The 19,749-nt window shown below is 42.9% G+C and overlaps 1 protein-coding gene across 1 annotated transcript in view; it reads left to right on the forward strand.

Moving 5' to 3' along the window:
• Positions 1–18,768, forward strand: part of NRG4 (neuregulin 4) — a 227,521-nt gene extending 208,753 nt beyond the window's left edge. The window contains exon 6 of the mRNA XM_069222108.1: positions 15,717–18,768. The gene's annotated coding sequence lies outside the window, so the exon portion shown is untranslated. The remainder of the gene's footprint in view (positions 1–15,716) is intronic.
• Positions 18,769–19,749: the final 981 nt, after the last annotated feature.

Below are 19,749 nucleotides of genomic sequence, written 5' to 3' on the forward strand. Positions count from 1 at the left end.
GACAACACTACAACACGGTCGCCACTGTTGTTTCCCCTCTGTCACGCTTACTGCAATTAGTTACAAGCTTTTAAAAGCCATCACCATGTGCATACAGGCAGACCACTGACCTCTCCTTGTCGACTAGCTGCCAATTCAGCTCTGTTTTGTATTGTAGTTACTAGTTCTTTATGTAACTGTACTAACCTGGTAAGCTCTCCCATATGTTCTTTTTCCTTTCCAGTGGCTCCCGTTATCGCTAATTCCTACTGACACCATGGGCCAGATGTAGCAAAGGGTTTTTCCCGTTCTGTGTCAATGGGAAAATGTGTTCGTACATATTTGGCCCCATATTCTTTATCCTGAGTTGTACCACTCCGCTCCTACAACCATCTGGACATACCAAACGGGTCCACCTCTCCGTGCTCATGTTTATGGCTTGACAATAAAAGGCCTCGCCCCACCCCTGACTATCCTCTGACCCTTTTGCTTTTCTTTAAAGAGTCTCCCTCAGTTTTGCCACTTCCGTGGGCCCAAGGCACTCTCCATTAATAATTACCAATAAGGTGTAGTGCACTAATCATGTCCAAATACAGCTCCCTGTGCACTAATTATCATCTACCTCGTTTCTCAGTTTGTTTCAGAGCAATGGGTGCTGCTGCCATCATCTCAGGTTAGTCCACATGATCCCCATCTTCCATTCTGAATCTATGTCACAACATTTACAGTCTAAGGTAGGACCCGTAGGACTCGTCAGGTTCACTAATTTTTTGAGAATAACCACCAGGTGCATTGAACTTTGTCCTGACATCTTTTCATCCCCATCCCCTTGTAGGGCCACCGGTCAGCACAACTATAAATATTGCCCAATGTTAGGCCCATAGCTACAAGTTCCCTCCTTTGCATTGCAAGATAATTGAAAGGGATGTCCATACTATGCCTAGATAAACCATCTTTCCTATTTAAGACTTTGCCATTCACCCACCAACCACAAAGCAGCAGTCTTTAAGTCTACACATGGAAAATCATTAGGCCGCCTTACATTTTCATTATGTTGTCCCGCTATCTATTATTAGTAGATATGCATGAGTCTTGGTAATGAGTGCCCTCATAGTTTCACCTAACAGATGTTTTTTGCTTGCACTATGTTTTTCCAGTGTTTCACAAGTAAATGTCACAGGAATTGAGAAACAAATTAAGATCTTGCGCCATCGCATGGGCAGCATCCAATAGAATATTTTTCACCCACATGACACAGGTTGGCAGGGCCCACTTGGAACGGCATGCCCTAATATATTTATGATGAATAGAAATAAGTGACTATCATATTTGTTTTTGTTTTTTCCTTTTGTCCCTGCTCGATCTTGTTTTTCTTTGTCCGCGTTCATAAATACATGTAATTGCTGTCACTGTGCAGCCTTAAAAAAGCTCCAGGCCTGCAAGCCACCGGGGTTTTAAACACGTGTTTGAAGTTATTGTGAACATCTTACCTACTTTAAAAAAAGCAAATATCATAATAATAAACAATTAGAAGATATTATACTTAAAATCAGCATTTGCAGATATCATCTCCTATATGCAGCAGACCTGGGAGCTAGACTCCCCGCTTTTAAATTACGTCTGGTTGCCTCAGGTGGCTGAAAATGAAAAGCAGACCCAGGAACAACCCCTCGTGTTTGAAGAGATCTCTAGTGCTTTATCTGCCATGGCAGCCGGAAAGACACCCAGCCCTGATGGATTCCCTACGGAATTCTATAGTAAATACAGGAGGATTTTCTCTCCACACTTGCTTGCCCTTTATAATGAGGCAGCTGAAGCTGGTCATTTCCCCAAGAGCTCGACATGGCCACTATTGTGTCATTCCCAAATTGAGCCATCCATCCACTGACTGCTGCATTAACATTTTTGCCACAAGTTTAGCGTCACATTCAAAACGGTTCTTAATACACTCATACATCTATACCAATGCGGCTCCATGCTAGCTAGTGGCAAGAGGCATTGTCTTAGACCTCCTGTGCCTTATCCTGCCAACATCTCTGGTCACCTTCTCTGTCCCTGTTGGTAACAGACTTTGAGAAAGCTTTTGGCACAGTGGATTAGGCCCCTTGCCCTACTTATTCCCAACGATGCACAGATACGATGATCACATCACACTGTATGCCGATGATGTCCTCCTTTTTCTTTCCGAACATGAGGAGACTGGCCCGCAATATATTTATTTACTCCAGCTTTATGCAGAGGCCTCTGGTCTGCAGATTAATCATGCAAAGTCAGTGCAGGTTCCTCTTCATCACTCTCATGAGTGCATTAAGTGGCATGACACCATACTGGTTCAGCATTTAAGCTTCTGCTATTTGGGCATCCAAGTTGCACTCCATCATGAGTTAGCTTAGATTCTTAATTTTACCCCGCTGAGCCAAAAGATGTGAAAACGGACTTGAAAAAATATGGGCCCCTCCCACTCAACATGTTAGGGTGAATTGCTCTATATAAGATGATGGCCCTACCAAAGTCATGATATCTTTTTCGAAATGTCCCGCAATTAATACCTCTGCAGTGGTTCAGGGAGATGGACTCCCTGGCAACGTCCTTTCTCTGGCACAACTCCAGACATCGGCCAGCTCTTGAAGGTGTCAGCAGACACCAGACCAAGGTGGATTAGGTATGACCAACTTGTATCTATACCATCTAGCATGTCAGACACTTTTGCAATAATATCTCTCAGTCTTGTCCTTGGTATTGGTCGAGCGGTTCCCACTCTGTGGGCACAGACAATTGGCATATGAAATGCTGGGTTTTCTTTGACGAGGCTCTTACAGAACTGAGCCACGTCATCCTTTTCCTTAGTTTCTCAAACACTGCGGATGTGTATATTGTTTTAACATGACTGATCCTCTAGGTCAGTGCATTTCTCCCACAGCTGTCAGACCTTATCCTCTATTTTAGTGCAGACTCCTGCAACTTCTCCATCCCCTGACTCATGGCGATTATGATGTCGTACTCATTGGTGGCTACTCATTCCCGAGAACATTAAGGTCTTTTGTTACGTTGTAGAGGACTGTCACCACATTGGATTTCAGTGCTTGCTTCTAGGAAGTCACCATGTTTGAGATTTTGTTTATCAAGCAGGTCACTTAGGTGTGACTGTAGGTCTTCCTTTGGAATTGAGCCCCACACTTGCCTTTTAGAACAATTTTTGTTGCAAGCATATGGCAGCCACGTTTAGATAATTACATTTTTTTTTGCTATGTACTTTTTTGACAGACTTGAAATATTTTTTTTAATTAGCCATTGCACTAGTGGCCAAGATCAGACTTATTGGCTTTGCAAATGCTTGTTTTATGTTGTGCATTCTCTGATGTAGGTAGAAGGGGTGGTAAACTAGCCTAAGCAAGAGGGAGGCATGTATTGCATGGGGAATGAAAGGCGATTTTCAATGGAAGGTGGCGAGGGGACCAAAAAAAAAAGAGGAAGCCATTGACCTCATTTAAAGAAAGTTATTAGTAGGTAGATTTCAACCCAAATTACTGATTGCCAACAAACAGCTAACCCGCTACCTCGAAGACAACAACATCCTGGACCCTTCCCAATCCAGCTTTCGCAGCAACCACAGCACCGAGACAGCCCTCATCGCTGCCACTTACGACATCAGGATCCTGATGGACAAAGGAGAAACAGCCGCCCTCATCCTCCTGGACCTATCAGCAGCCTTTAACACAGTCTGCCACCGCACCCTATCAGCACGCCTCCATGACGCCGGAATTGAAGAGAAGGCCCTGGCCTGGACCACATCCTTCCTCTCCGGCAGAACCCAGAGCGTCCACCTCCCACCCTTCCGCTCAAAAACCACCAAGATCATCTGCGGCGTCCCACAGGGATCCTCCCTCAGCCCGACGCTGTTCAATATCTACATGGCACCGCTCGCCCACGTCGCACGACAACATAACCTCAACATCATCTCCTACGCCGAGGACACCCAACTGATCATATCCCTCACCAAAGACCCCCACACCGCCAAAGCCAACCTCCACAGAGAAATGAAGGCCGTAGCCGACTGGATGAAGGACAGCAGACTGAAGCTGAACTTAGACAAAACGGAGGTCCTCATTCTCAGACCCACCCCATCAGCCTGGGACGACTCTTGGTGGCCCACATCGCTAGGCACAGCCCCGGAACCCACAGACCACGCTCGCAACCTGGGGGTCATCCTCGACTGCACCCTCTCCATGACCAGGCAAGTCAATGCCGTCTCCGCGTCCTGCATCAACACCCTGCGGATGCTGCGCAGGATCTTTAAATGGATTCCCTGTGACACGAAGAAAACCGTCACCCAGACCCTTATATCACCAGCAGACTCGACTACGGGAACGCCCTCTACTCAGGAACAACAACCAAGCTCCTGAGACGACTACAACGAATCCAGAACTCCTCGGCACTACTAATCCTCGACGTCCCCCGACGCAGCCACATCACACCCCACCTAAGAGGCCTGCACTGGCTCTCCGTCGACAAGAGGATCACCTTCAAACTCCTCACCCATGCACACAAAGCACTACACAACACCGGACCTACATACCTCAACAACCGACTCAGCTTCCACAACCCCACCCGAAGCCTCCGCTCAGCCAACCTCGCCCTCGCCACAATTCCCCGTACCTGGAAAACCACCACCGGCGGCAGATCCTTCTCCTACCTCGCCACCAAGACCTGGAACACTCTCCCTACCAACCTACGACAGACTCAGGACCTGCTGGCCTTCAGAAGATTTCTCAAGACCTGGCTCTTCGATCAGTAGCGCCCCCCCCCCCCGCACCCCCCCCCCAGCGCCTTGAGACCTTCACGGGTATGTAGCGCACTTTAGAAATGCAGTGATTGATTTAATTGATTTATAAAAAGCCAAACAGAGTTTTGCCTGTCTTTCCAATTGTCTATAATGCATATTTTTGGGGGCGTTATATAGAATCCACTCCTCACGATCTGTGCTTTTGTTTCATCATGCAGCTCAAATTATAGCACTACAATTAAAGTATTATAGCCTGCTGCTGAGGACTATACCAGTTGTTAAAGGCCCTTTTCCTGGGTTATAGACATCTTGAAATCTTGTGCCCCCGCCATACAGAGTCTTGTCATCAATTATGTAATTTCTGATGTGGCAGGGATGCTATCAATGATGACATAAATCATGTCATCAGTGATGTAGTGTGGGGTAATTAGCAGTGCATGACAAGTGCGCAAGCTATAGTTACTTTACGGAACAAGTTACAGTTCAGTTCAATTTCAAGGTTTTTATTTTTACTTCAAAACATTATGTTGACACTAAGAATTTCACCTAACTATAACTTTACTCTTTTTTTTAGGAATTTTCTAAGGCTTATTTTTAATGTAAAGTAAGATTATAATTACAATTCCTAACTATAACATCACTTTAACCTTCGAATTTTTCAGTGAATTTCCAGCTTTTTAAAAATGTAAATTAATATGTTATTGCTATACTTAATACTAACCCCATGCTGCCACTTCAGGGGTTGTTGGGAGTCACGGGGGAACCCAAGGCCCTTGTTGCCCCAGCTGGCTCCCACTGTGGGAGCCGGCCATTTTTAAATTGTTAAGTGGGTGCCTCGGTGCAAACCCGTGGCACCCACACCTCTTCGAATGTTGGGGGCCACAAGAGAGCACAGCAGCCCCAACTGGCTCCCCAGCCAGGACCGAAATGGGTGCTGCCGGGAGCTGCATTTTCTCTTTGCTCCTGCCTGAGCAGGAGCAACATTTTTTAACTGCTCCTGCCGAGCTGGAGCAAAGTTGAGTTCTCTGCCCAGGATAGTGCAGTCAGGGAACCACAGTGTCCCAGGGGTGGACTACCCAGGACACCATACAGCATCGGGCCAGATACCAGCATGGGGAGGAGGATGCATGGCCCCTTCCCCTTTTAAAGGAATTTGGCCATGGGGGATGGGGTCCCTGGGTTCCAAGAGTGACTCAGGGAGGGGGTTGTGTGCCCTCTCCCCTTTTTATTATAAAACAACAGAAGAAATCTGGAGACTTGGGAGTGGGGCAGTGTGCCCCCTCTGCTTCTATTGTATATCAGTCCTAGAGGTGTGGGGTCTGTTAAAGGCTACAGGAAGGGTCCTCGCGCCCTCTTCCCCTTTGAATAAAAAGGTAGTCCCCGGGGTGGGGGGGGGAGGGATTGGGGGTGAGTGGTCCCTGGTGTTAAACGCTGGGTGCAGCAGAAGTCAACGAAGCTTCGAGGATTTTACCTGGCGGAATGGAGGATTCCTTTCTGTAGCCATTATATTGTCTAGTGGTAGAACATACAGTAGCTGGCAAGTGTCCAAGACACCACTGCTGAGGAGGGAAAAAAGCAGAAGCAAAAACCCATCAGGGAACCAATCTCCAAAAGACCCTGACCCAGGTAATAAAAATACCACTATAAAAATAGCAGGAGTATTAAGATGCACAAACCAGCTCCTGGGCCAACGTGCTCTGCCCTGGAGGTGAAGAAACCGTAATGGGCACAAACTTCTCCATATTGGATTTGGCCCAAACTTACCGCAGAATGAAGGATACCATATTGGATTAAATATGCAGCCCAATCCAAGATGGCACCCATACTCATGTTGGGGTGCCAACACAGTGAGTCCCACCGCTCTCCCTCATGCCAGAGAGAAGGGAGGCATCCCTGCCGGCAACAAGCTCCACAAACCCAGGAGCCCCACTCAGGTAAGAAGCAGCTCTGGCCACGACCCAGCATAATGAATGCCAGTGCAAGCCAGGTGGGCAGAATGCAGACCCCTGACTCCCAGAGACCATATTGGCTCAGGAAATTGGAACCCACGCACGGCCCTCTCCCCAAATAATTATATTTATTAACATCCATATGTTGTATTTTGGCCCAAGGTGGGGTCCCTCAAGGACCTACCACACAAGTTAGTGGGTAGGGTATCCATTGTTTTTAACAAACATTTTCAGGACAGGGAACTAGGTCCCTGAGTCCTGTAATGGCTGCTGCAACATTTTTGTTCATTTTCCGGCCAGCCAATCAGAGCGCTCGCTCCCATGGGAGCCAGGTGGCACAAGGGGAAAAAAGCTCCCTCGGTCTATCAGAATGCTTTATTTTTGAAGTTGTGCTTGCTGACTCTCACAAGAGCCCTTCAAACCCAACCATGCAGATATACAAATATTTTTGTACCTTAATTTCACAAAAACTACTGAACGCATTTACACCAAATCACAAAAAGCATGCTTTCTAGACCAAGATCTAGCTTCCTTCCAAATTTAGTGTAATTCCATACAGCAGTTTTGGCTGTAGCCCTTTTAAAAAATCTCTATGAAAACTTCATGGGAATTTTGCGTTTTGGGACCCCCTCCTTTTACTTGGCTGCCGCTTGACAGATCACCCAATACCTTCCATGTAGAAGAGCACTTTCTTGGAAAGTTTGTCAAGATTTGTCAAGTTGTGCCAAAGGTATTAGGAAGCAAAGAAGGCATTTCCTATGGAAACTCAGACCGAACTATAACTACTCAGTGGGGACTTCCACTATATCACAACAATGTGGTTTCTCCTCACAAAAGGCACCTTACAGGGTCTGTGTTGTATAAAGAGGTTAAGCCAACTTTCAATCAAATAAACCAACTTCAAGCATATGCCGACAAGGAATACTCTGCACAAAGTGATGGCAAATCCCCTTTTTTTGTCACTGTGGTACAGAAAACGTGTTTCTGCTTACTCCATGCTCACCTAACCCTGTAGGTCCAAATACCTGCATAAATCTCAAAACAGTGAGAAAGGCCTCATTTGACATTTGTGAACTGCAATAGAAGCAAACGACATACAATGTGAAAATAGATCGAAAGAATTTCTGTTTCAACTTTATTTAACAGATGAAGTTGAAAGAAACATTTTATGAAAATAATCTGTAATAATGCATACTTGGTTCTTGGATGATGGATTGAAACGAAGATAATATTGTTTTGGGATTAGCTGTAATGTCACAAATAAAGATTTGCTATCACAGGATGCAGTGTCTTCCTTTTTGGCATATGCATATGCAAGTGTGTGTGTATATATATAATATATATATATATATATATATATATATATATATATATATATATATATATATGTAGAGTTTTAAAGATAGAGACATGGCTTGACAGTGGAATAGCAAGACAGAGGTAGAGACAAAAGAATATGTAGATACAACAGGGAGAGATATAACAAGAGATAAGTGTATAGATAAATAAAAAGATTGAGAATGAAACAGACATTTAGACCGACAGTGTGATACGTAAAGATAGAGACAGATAAACGGACAGTTAGAGGGTAAATAGAAAGGTAGTTAGAGGAAAGGTATATTCCATTCACTGCTGTCCTCTCTCTCTGCTTCTTTCTTTTTTGGTGCCACTTTCTCCTTGGCTCTATACCCCTGACTTTCCCTATCTTTCTCAGTCTCCCTTTCTTTGTATATCAAGCATGGGATTACATAGGCTATGCCTCCTGTAAAGGGTTCTTCATTTTGCTTCTTTGGTCATGCCCACTTTAAAGCCCCCATCTTCATCATCCACTGAAAGCACTGATAGTGCCTTATTTCATAAGTACAGAACTGCCACACAATAGGTAAGTAACAGCACTCTGACATGACTTGGGTGATGTGTCAGCGCTATACAAATCTCTGAATAAATATAAATAAGTATAACATTGGAATTTTGTAGATTAACACAGTAAAGCACAGTACTCTTATGGTAATTCGATGTATTGCCACATGCAGTGTCCCTGTGGTAGATGTGGATCTGACACATTAAAGTGCAATATTTTGTTGGCAATATTGTGGCTTTGGGTGCACAGAGCCACCTGTTGTGTTGTCTGCAGTCTCTCTCAGCTTGATCTTTAAGTATTTATTTAGGGTCCTATTTCCTAACTGAGAGGTGAGAGTTTTCGTGCTCTTCTGCCTGGCATAGTTCTCAAGTAGGAGTTGTGTTGAGGGGGGAGGAATGCAATGGGCCTCATGAGATGTTGCCTTGACTGGTGTCACCCTTAGTCCTGTTGCGGGAGGGTCTCGTCAGATCTCCTGCCTGCTGGTGGGGTTCCAGTCACTTGGCAAGGTGTGGGGGGAGGTGTTTCTCTCCTGCCCTCTATGCAAGGCTATGTTTTACTGATAACATTCTTCTAGCTGCCTCCGTCGTGTTCTCGTTCCCTGTTTCCAGATGGTGTTGTGGTGGAGTGGCAAGCGGCGCAGACACTATTTAATCTAATGGCCTGATTTAGAGTTTGGCGGACAAGTTATTTCATCACACACGTGACGGCTATCCCGTACACCGTAATATGATCTCCATAGGCTATAATGTAATCGTAATACGGCGGATGGATATCCGTCACGTTTGTGATGGAGTAACCCTCATGGACGTCATTTAGGGGTCGTCAGGAGTCACAAATGCGACCCCTGCCTAGTGACCCCTGGCACTTCCTTTGCGATCCCTGGCCTAAGAGTTAGCAGGGGCAGTGCATTAGACTGAGAGGAAAAACAGGGCCTATTTAACTTTACCACCAGCACTGAAAGAACTGGTCTCTGCTGCTGGGAGTCCCATGAAATAAACACAACCACACACTTTTGCTGCTCACATCACCTGGGTGTAAACAAATTGTTTCTTTCTCCCTAAAAGGTGTGGGGAAGCCATGGGGACTCAGGGTGGAGGAAGTCTGCTCTGAAATGTATGTTGTTTTTTTTATTAATTGAATTATTTCTCTCCAAACTGTTCTGAGCCCTGAAGGAGGAGAAAAAAGAATAGGAGCACAGAGGAAAAACACTACGTAGCAAAAAAAGTAAACACTTTAAATTTGTACCTATATTTGATATCAACGATGAAATCAACATAAGAAAGAACAATTTTTGGCTCACTTAGGGGTAAAGCCATATCCACAGAACGCATGTTTCTATCTCCCTTTCCAGTTCCACTGCTGCTGGTTCTTCACGTGGCAGAAGTGTATTTGTTACAAAATTTAATAACTTAGGAAGGGTGAGTGCAGGTGTGTGTTGCTGTCTTCCAGGGGTAATGTAACACTGCTTAATGATGGAAGACTCACCCAGGCCAAAGGCTCTACATTGTTTCTGTACAGTCTGGAGGAGGTGTGCTTTGCAGGAGACAGAACCATGCTTGAGCTGCCAGGTATCTGGCTAAAATAGTGCAAGGGTGCCTGCGTTCGCGCTAGGCAGCCCATTGTGCGCCAGCGCAGGGGGAAAGAACAGGAATGTGCCAAACGCCTTAATTACGGCGCATTCCTGTACTTTTCCAGTGACGACTGCAGCAAGGCAACTTGCTGTGCTGCACTGTGCCACTTTGCCATAAATATAGCCCTGAATGTTTTACAACGCAGTGTTACTCTCTCAGATATGTAGATCCTCATCCACCCTCAACGATATGCAGAGACAATTGGTTTGTGGAGGAGATTAAAATGGTGTGCACACAACTGGCTCAGTAAACTGCACAAAATATTCCTCCCATTTCAGATAACTGATAGGGAAGGAACAAGTAACCATTAAATATTTCTCTGTGGTCACTGCTGTTCTTCCGCTAAATACCTATATCCAAAAGTGTTTCTCTCTGTGTTTGGGCTAAAAGTTAATACTTTTTCTAGGAGCTGGATTCAGAACACAGACAATGGTGATGCGCTCCTCCATTTTCTGAACAGATGTTGGGACACTAGTAGCTCCCCTCTACCATCCTGCTCTTCAGTGAGCGATCCTTTCTGGCAGTCATCTTCAGTTTGCAATGTTTGAAATAGTTGTTTTGTAACTGAAATATTTGTGTTTGTGTTTGTTTCTCCATACTGTCAAGGTACTCCTTGCTGGTATCACCATCACTGGATGTCATGGTCCACTGTGAGATCATGTCCTTCGGTAAAAAATGCCAGTGTCTTTTGTCTTTGGGTGGAGTACTTCGCCAAACCTCCCTCGTTCATTTGCTCCACGCAATATGCACGCTTGGTGTGACCTCGTTCCCCAGACCAGTACCTCTGTCTAACTACATTATTGATTTATTTTGATTAACTGGCCAAGCACTCTAAATCTCATACTTAAGTATCACTTGATGCCACTTTCAGGGTAACAGTGTCTGGTTTTTCAGATTATTTATGACATTTAAACATAAATGCATTGCACATATTTCCGAGTTGCTGTCTCACAAATACTACTGCCAAGTGCATCTATCTCATATGACACCTTTAGACAGTCATAGCTGTTTACCAGCAGCACTTTGTAATCTGTTCCTCGGAGTCTTATTCTTGCCATTATGATTATGCACCTACAATAACTGCATGTAAAATGATGTTGGATACATATCCCAGATGGTGGCCCATATGATGTGTGGTAAGCAGCACTTGTGCACATTGAACCCTAAACCTATTTTCAGAGAAAGGCTTGACATGTTGATTGCTTCCTGTGCAGCGCCTCCTTTGTGAGGTAGGTTGTGTTGCTTCTTCAACTGTACCTTTTTTGTGTGACAGAGGTCTTTAGTGCTGCTTCCTGTGCTGTTCCTGTTTTGTAAGGTATAATTTGCCGTAGTCTGCAGTGCACCTGTATTGTGCAAGAGAGACCTGCATTGTTCTTTACGCTGCTGTACTTGTTTTATGATGTAGGATGATTTAATGTAACTGCTTATATGTTAGAGGTTTGCTTTCCTGCCTCTTATGCGTTGCCTACTTGGTGAAGTAGATCTGCTGCCATATTCCACCTGTAATATTTGACTGAAGTATTTACTTCTGTTTCTCATGGTGTACCTGTGTTTCGAGAGAGGATAGCACTGTTGCTTTCCAGGCTTATGTAAAACGGTTTTCACGGCTGCTTCCCAAGCTGCTCATTCCTGAGTTAGGAAAGCTGGCACTGATGCTGAGCCTGTCAAGGAAGCATGTACAGGTGCAGTTGTACTGTTCCTTCTTGTGCCTGGAAAACTTGCAGTGCTGGTTTGTGTTGCGTGTGATGGAACCCTGCACTGCTGCTCTGGAAACTGGTTTGTTTGGGGAGCTCTTGCAGTGGTGCAGCCTTGTTGTACCTGCTGTACCTGTACTGTCTCTCTAAAAGAAGCTTCCACTACAGATGCATGTGTGTGAGGTAATGCTGAATACCTGTCCATGTAGTACCTGTTTTTGTGTGTATTTGAAACTTGGATTATTCCTACCTGTGCACACCCTGCTGTGCGCAAGAGTGAAGCTTGTGCTGCTGTTGCCTGTGAAATGTATATTTTCTGAAAAGAGACATGCTCTGTTGTTGCCTTTGCGCTCTGTTGCAAGTGGAAAATAGCTTTTTAAGGGCTCTCTTCAACTGTTACAAATGTACTGAGGTAGAGGGAAATAAAGAACCTGGGAAATAGATGGACCTGGCAGGGCTAACAGACCAGGAAATAAAGATCAGAAAAGAACTGACTAAGATGGGAGTGAATAATAATTAATCTAAATTAGAGAAAGAAGAAATGGCGGAGCAAAGGAAGGAAGAGGGGCTAGAACAAAGAACGGTAGAAAAAGGGGAAAGGATGAAAGAGACTGAGAAAGAAAGAGGAAAAAAACAGACAAAGGAAAGAAAAAGAAAATGAGAGTGAAAGAATTATAGGGAAGGGAAGAACTAATAGCAGAAAGAAACAGAGGAAGACAAAGGTGAAGGTGACGTAAAGCACTTTAGAAAGAAAATCGGGAGGAATAAACTAATACAAAGAGAAAGAGATAAAAGAGAAAACCATAGAAACAGACATGCCTTGATGTCTTAGTGATAGGAAAGGTTAACATTGCTGTGCATTATAATAGCTCAATGAATGTCTCAATACTGGGAAATTAATGGTTGATGCAAGTCAAAGTGAGATGTTGTGTCTGGGCGTTTGAGATATTGTCTGTGATTTTGAGACAGTAATTGGGAATGCTTGCACATTGGAGGTTTTATCTCGGCATACGATAATTAATCCTGGACATTTGAGATTTCACTTATCAGGTTCTAATCAGACATTTAGAGTTTTACTTGATCATTGCCTAAACTTTTACATCTGGACATGCCGCTCTCTGTTCCACATTACGCCAGTCCGCTATACAACGGCGTACTGTACACTATGCAACTCCACTCTACAAGACTCTACACTACACTCTATGCCACTATATGACACTCTACTCCACTCCGTGCCCATCTACTCTACGCCGCTGTACTACACTGTATGACACTTTAGCCACTCCATTCTTCTCCACAAAACGCCACTCTGCTATATGACACAGCACTCCACTCTACAACATAGTAGGACACTGTTCAACACACCACTCTATAACACTACACTGTATGAGACTCTCCGCCACTCTAATGGACGACACTCCACAACACTGAATTGTACATCACTTTACTGCACTGTACTCCACTTTATGGCACTATATTGTACACCACTCTTCTTCACTCTGTGCCACTGTACAGCACTATACTCGATGACATTCCACAAAACTCAACTCTACGACACCGCAGCCAATGACACTTCACTGTACGACACTCATCTGTACTGCACAACACGCCACTCCACTATACGACACACCAGTACACTGTATAACATTTTACTCTACTAAATGCTATGCCACTCCACTCTACAAAACTAGACTGTATGGCACTAGCCTGTACGACACTGTCCTCCAGTATACTCTACGACACTACACTTAACTGCACTGAAAGACAATTTTTTAATGATTTTTTTTTTATTTAAATTCAATTTTAAAAAAACAAAGGTTAAGGGTAAGTTATGGCTAGAGTAACGTTATTCTTTGTATACAAACCCAACTTAAGCTATACAAACATTAAAAGTTCTAAAGTTATAGTTATGACTTAAATTTCTAATTTACACAACACTTTCAATTTACTAATTCATGCTCTTCCGCACACAGTTGTGTCACTTCACTAGCCACACTACATGAACTATAACTCACGCCTTCTCCATGAACTGGTTATACCTTTGCATATTACATGACTTATAGCATGTGAAATTATACCATTGATAAGAACACTTATGACATTTGAAATAACGTTATTTCTGAGAAAACACTGCATGGTAGAATGGCATACATATATATTTATATATATATACATATTTGATGTACTTTCAGCATTATTTTTAGCAGTTTGGTGCTCCCTGCACAGTTTAGACAATAAATCCACAGATATGATGTATTGTTATTTTTCTGGGTTCCTGATATTCTCAAGTTTAGACCGCCTTTAGATGTTAAGCAACCTTTTAACCATAGCTAATCAGTTTATACAAGTTGGTTGAAATTTCTAAAACACACTAACAAGCCATGCATGTATGTGTTCTACAAAATATAAACTTTTCATGATGTAATTGCAAGTATAAGCTGCACCTTTTCTATAAATATTGACTGAACAAAACTGAGCCTGCTATTGGATTAATGCCAAAATGAGTATTTAATTTAAATGTTATCAGACAGTTTGGGTTTTGGGTCATTCATTTGTTCGACGGGCGGCGTACCGGGTGCAACAGCTCCGTGGGTCGAATCCGGTGATCGTGCAAGGTGTGGCGTTCCGCTGGTATGGAATTGGTGGAGCAGGCATCACTCAACTGCAGCATTTGGTCAATATGGTGAAGGGATGTGGGGGGCTGCAGTCCTCGGATCTAATCATTATTCACTTAGGAGGCAACTACTTGGTGTGATTGGGCCGTAAGGCACTGAGGGAGACAGTATTCTTAGAAATGACTAAATTGGCAAAACAATTTCCAAATGCAGCAATTGCTTGGTCACACATGGTGCCGCGTCAAAAATGGGGCACAGGGATCAGATCAAGGTCTATCAATGTTTCAGTATGCCGGTTTAACGCCGAGATGGCAAAGCTTTGTCCGGGCCCTGGGCCCTTATGGAACACCCCCCACAAACTATTAAAGGGCGCCCACATGTTTCACAGGGACCAGGTGCATGTATCCGAGGAGGGGACCGATCAATTTACCTGTGACATGTGGGGTGTTGCTTGCAGCCTTTTTTTGGGTGGGGAGGGCGAAGAACCTTTTGGGCCCTGGTCGCCCTTGTGGCGGAAATTGAGATATAAATGTGACTAGAAACAACAGGGGGGGTCCCCAAGGTTGGGCCCCCGGGAGGACACCTGGGATAGGATCCGGAAGTTCTGAGCCAACCAGCGGATGTACACCAGATCAGGGGGTAAGAGAGCTCAGATCGCTGGGGGGAACATGGGGCTCCGGCTCTTGGCTGCCCCGTTACACCCCGAGTCTGATTGGTGTTTGGAGGGGGGGCGGAACCCGAAACATGAGGACAAGGTACGGTGTAGTCAGGGTAACCGCCCCTCCTATGGATACAGGTGAGACATGGGTCACCTGTGTGGTCCAACGGTGGTTCAGGACGGGAAGGGATCCTGTCAGATTTGATTTATGGTCACTAAACTCTCATGACATATAAATATAAAATGTTTGTGGAATGAATAACCTTTTTACACTTGTTATAACTAATTTGGTTTTAAGAGTTATAAGATGTTTTGAAATGTTTTTAAGAATAAAAACCACTTCCAACGAGTTAAGTTTGTCGGTCTGTGTATTTCTGGTGGGGGGAGTGTGGGCCGTCTGGAGGCCTCCGGATCCTATGGATTAATGCCAAAATGAGTATTTAATTTAAATGTTATCAGACCACAAAAATGCAAACATGATGGATTGCAAACTGCATCAATGAAGAAATTATTAACACATACTTTTCCCCTTTCTTTTATTTACAGGGAACTGCAAACACATTCTCTCATTGTGTGTACAACTTTTGCAAGCTAGCTGATATTACAGACCATGCATTTTACAAACTTCAATCTTTTATGCTTTAATATTGAAGTCTGGGTTCATCAATGAAACTTGCAGTGTTTAGATCCTTAAAATGAGTGTAGTAACTGTGGCCAAAAGAAGGTCATGTTAAAATGCATACTGTGCTCTTAAACCATGCCAGATGAAGGCAGACCAAAATATATTAACACTTCTTTAAAAACTCGACATTCACAATTGATACAAAATTCAGAATCTAGGAGCAAGGCTTTGCACTTTACTACTTTGTAGTGAGTTTGTTTTTATTTGTATGTTTGGAATGTGTGTTGTCTCTGCATCATTCTTGTGCACAAACGTTTATTTTGCAACCTCCCTGTCTATCTGTATTTATTTTATACTGAATCATCCTTCTTGTGTTGGGTATGAAACAATCGTAAGGATATCGGGGCAGATTTGCTAAGCATTTCTGCATCTTGTGGTTGCAGCTGTATAAACGTGAAGTCGGGTCTCCTTAACCAAAAAATAGCTGGTATTTTCTAATTGTATTAACCAGTGCTCATTTGAATTTGTATGCCCTAAAATTCAGAGGTACACAACCAGCTCATTTACATGAAAGGGGAGCTCATGTCGATTGGACAGGTCCAGTGGCAGCACATCCATTTTAAGGACAGAGAAGCTGTCTGCTAGAGCATATGTGATCCCCAGAAAAAAACCTTTAAGAAGAAAAAGTGAGAAAGGGGCTTTGGCTCTCACCACATAGTGATTATCTTCCCTACAGGCATTTAATTGGACAAAAGTTGTTTTAGTCCACATAAGAAGTAGTTCCTTTGCTCATAACTGATAGGGGCCTTGTTAAACAAGACTCTGGATACAGTAGAAAAGGGCGTTGCATGGTGCGAATACAGTAGAAAGCATTTTCATATTGTGAACTTTCTGATAGATACAATAGGAAATGTTTCTACATTGTGAACATGACAAAGGCAGCAGGAATCGGTTTTACATGCTGAACTCCATGGCAAACACCATAGGAAGGGGCTTTATCTTGTGAACATGCTTAGAAAATGGGGAGGGGTTTTACATTGTCAAGTCCATGACAAAAACCACAGGAAGATGCTCTACACTTTGAACTATATGACAAATAAAATAGGCAGTGATTTTAAATGTTAATATCTCTGAGCAATGCAATAAGCGTTTGTCATTGTGTGCTCTACACCAAGTGCATGTTATAGTGTCCCTTTTTAGGGTTCATTACAGTGAATTCTTGGTGCATCTAGTGTGAGACTTAATGTCCATGTCCATGTATACTTAAATGTTTGATGTGTCTTTATTGGCAGAGGTCATATTGTCATGCTTATGTTCATGTTAAAGCCATCAGGCTTGCTTTATTAATTATTAATGTTTCAGTAAAGGCAGAAGCCTTCCATGTTACATTGTGACTGACCTGACAATGCATGTAGACTTAACCTTTTAGATTGTGAAAAGCCTTGGGTGTTACAGTAGGCCTACATAGAGGAATTCTGTGATTCCTCTTTTTTAAATGTTAGGGCCTACTGGTGCTCAGATTGTTGCATAGTACGTGCCAGATTATAGAAACAGACTAGACTGATGGAGTTAGTTGACTCCTGTGATATTTACCAAATAGGGTCTCTGCTTAATAATTCCATATGAAATCTTGTAAATATTTTTAATGTTGTGTTTAGTATTTAGGTGTTTTTATGTTAAAGAACTTTTTCATTTTGAAGAAAAAGACCTGGCTAGATACTGATGTATTGTTATTTTTCTGGGTTGCTGACTTTATAGCCCACAGCATGTACCCAATTAAGCCTTTGACCGCTCTGCCTCGTTACCCTGAGAGTGAAGAACTATAAGGCGTACTAGGACCCTAATTTTAAGATCTGAGGCATGGAGGTCCAACAGCATGAGAGGAGAAAGACACCTATTGCGATAAATATACCCCCATAAGTTCTGACTGAGATGTGACCCCACAAACTAGATTTCTCAAATACAATAGGAAGGGATTTGTTTGTGAACTCTCTAATCAATGCAATAGGAAGTGGGGTTACATTGTGAACTCCTTTACAGATAATAGGAAAAGATTTTACATTACTCTGACATTTGCAGCTGGAAGGAGTTTTCCATTGTGAGCGTCACAACTAACGCCATAGAAAGGTGCTTTACATTGTGAACTCCATGGCAAAAACCACCGGAAGGGGCATTACATTATTTACTCGCTAGTATACAAATTAAGAGGGACGTTTACATTCTGTACCCGTTGACAAACACTGCAAGACGTGGCTATGCATTGTGAACTGACAACTGCAACAGAAGGTGGGGGTTACATTGGCAACTCTAAAAAAACATCATTGACAGTGGGTTTTTTTCTTTCTGAACTCTGACAAATTCGAGAGGAAAGGGTTCTCCTTGTCTAGTCTATAACAAGCATATAAAGGCCCTTTATGTTTAAAAAAATATATATATATATGTTCTGAACTTTCTGAAAAAACTGTAAGTGGTTGTCCATGAGGACTCTTTCACAAATGCAATTGGAAAGAGCACACTTTCAGTCTGCCTTGAATAATTGACGAGTCTCTCTGGGCAAGTATATCTTATGTCAATGTTAAAGCTAATGGGCTTTATTGATTGATTATTAAAACCGGTTACATAATCAGTAGGCTTCTTATTTTACATCGTGAATAATTTGAAAAAGCCTATTGCCTAAATCTATTGATTGTGAAAATCCTTGTGTGTTTTATTTTCAGTGTTTTGGGTAGGGTGCACTTGTGCACAGAATGTCACATGGTACCTCGCAGATAACAGGAACAGGCTAGATTCACAAGATTAGATGCTTATGTGATATCTGTTTCTGATACATATATATATGTACCAATGATTATTCTGCAAGACTCCGTTTGAAGGGGTCCCAATTGGTAATTCCACCCCAAATCTTGTAAATATTTGTAATTCTGTATGTAATATTTAGTTGTGTGTGCATTAAAATTGTTTTCCTTTTTAAAAAAATGCACTGGACATTGATTTATTGGTATTTTTCTACATTGGGTTTCTAGCCCACAGCATCTCCATGTGTCAGCATGGGATTGGTCTACCTCATTACCTTGAGAGTCAAGTGGTGAAAGGGATACTTGGAGAACGTTTTGAGCGTTTTCAGTATGGAGCCCCCACAACACTAGAGGTGAAAGACCCCCATTGACAGCATTGGGAACCATTAACTTCTGACTGCGCTGGGACACCACTCCTCCCTCCCCAAATACCTGATTTCTCACATACAGTAGTTAGGGTGTTTTCATTCTAACCACCATACCAAACAGTTTAGGACGGGGCTTTGCAGTGTGAACCCTCTGACAAATACAATAGATAGGGGTTTTACTTTGTGAACTACTCCGACAATTCCCAGGGAGAGGGGTTTTGCTTTGTAAACACTGTAACACGAATAAGCAAGAGGTTTTGAATTATGAACTGTCTGACACATACAGAAGAAGGAGTTTCATATTGTGAAATCTCTGAAAGCAGCAAATGATATGGAGACATCGCATTACCCTGCCCTTAAAAGCTTAACATAGGATACCTAATGGTTACAGAGGTACATTCAGTCCAATTCAATTCCTTCAATCCAAACGAATCTCATTAAAACATGCTTAAGAGAGAACTCATTTCCATCTAGGTCACAAAACTCTGTTGCAAAAGATATTTCTGACAATGGTAAACATGTCAATTTCAGCAATACATCTTAAAAATTGACGCAACCCACATGTAAGATAATAAAAGAAAGTTAGACTAACATCCCAGATTTGGATCACGTGCAAAACGACCCAGCATTACAGAACTCCTGAATGGAGAAGAACAATCTCTGCCTCCATACCTCCTTAATCAGGCAGACATCTGCTTGAGAGAGTAATTCTGCAAATTGACTACAACAGATAACAATTGGCTGAACCCATAATCTCATTTAACCAAGGAAAACAACTGATTGTAGAAAGTTAG

The sequence above is a fragment of the Pleurodeles waltl genome, chromosome 3_1, assembly GCF_031143425.1.
Source record: "Pleurodeles waltl isolate 20211129_DDA chromosome 3_1, aPleWal1.hap1.20221129, whole genome shotgun sequence".
Classification (NCBI taxonomy): domain Eukaryota; kingdom Metazoa; phylum Chordata; class Amphibia; order Caudata; family Salamandridae; genus Pleurodeles; species Pleurodeles waltl.